Source organism: Myotis davidii, unplaced genomic scaffold (genome assembly GCF_000327345.1).
Source record: "Myotis davidii unplaced genomic scaffold, ASM32734v1 scaffold2674, whole genome shotgun sequence".
NCBI lineage: Eukaryota > Metazoa > Chordata > Mammalia > Chiroptera > Vespertilionidae > Myotis > Myotis davidii.
In genome coordinates this window covers 57,827-58,414 of record NW_006285308.1, presented here as the reverse complement: position 1 = coordinate 58,414, position 588 = coordinate 57,827, and positions in this window count along the sequence as shown.

Here is a 588-nt window from a genome sequence, read left to right as displayed (position 1 = left end):
GCAAGGGTATGTTATCATAGATGCAAAAAGACAGATAGGCTCAGTTAAGGTGAAGGTGACCTTGTCAGTGAAGATACTGGCCCAGGACATAACTGCCCACCATAACTGCTTTTAGTTAAAGTTTAATTTCAGACCATCCTTTGTGGTTACTTTAGGTCTCTGAGTCTGCTAGGCTGCCACGCAGGCCTCCCCTGAGCTTGTCAGGTCAGCGTGTGGTCCACACAGTCTACTCAGAAAGAAAATTCTAGCCCTCCTAGAAGGGCCAGAGCTGCCAAAGTGCCCTCAGGCAGGGGCCACTCCCACTTTGTAAAGGAAAAAAAAATAGCAGTTTTTGGTAATTTAAAACTTTGGAGTCCTGCTGGGTTAAATAGTAAAAATTATTAAATATCTAGGCATTTTGAAATAACAGGATACTGAAATATTAACTAATCTGAGTTTGCCTACTTTGGGTTTCTTATTATAAGAATCTAGAAAAGAGGATGGATTTGAATCTGTTAATGAATGTCTTGTATTCTATTTGAACTATATCTCTTAAAAAATGTAAATGTATTGCTAATCTGAGGAATGTTAATTACTTATCTGTCACCT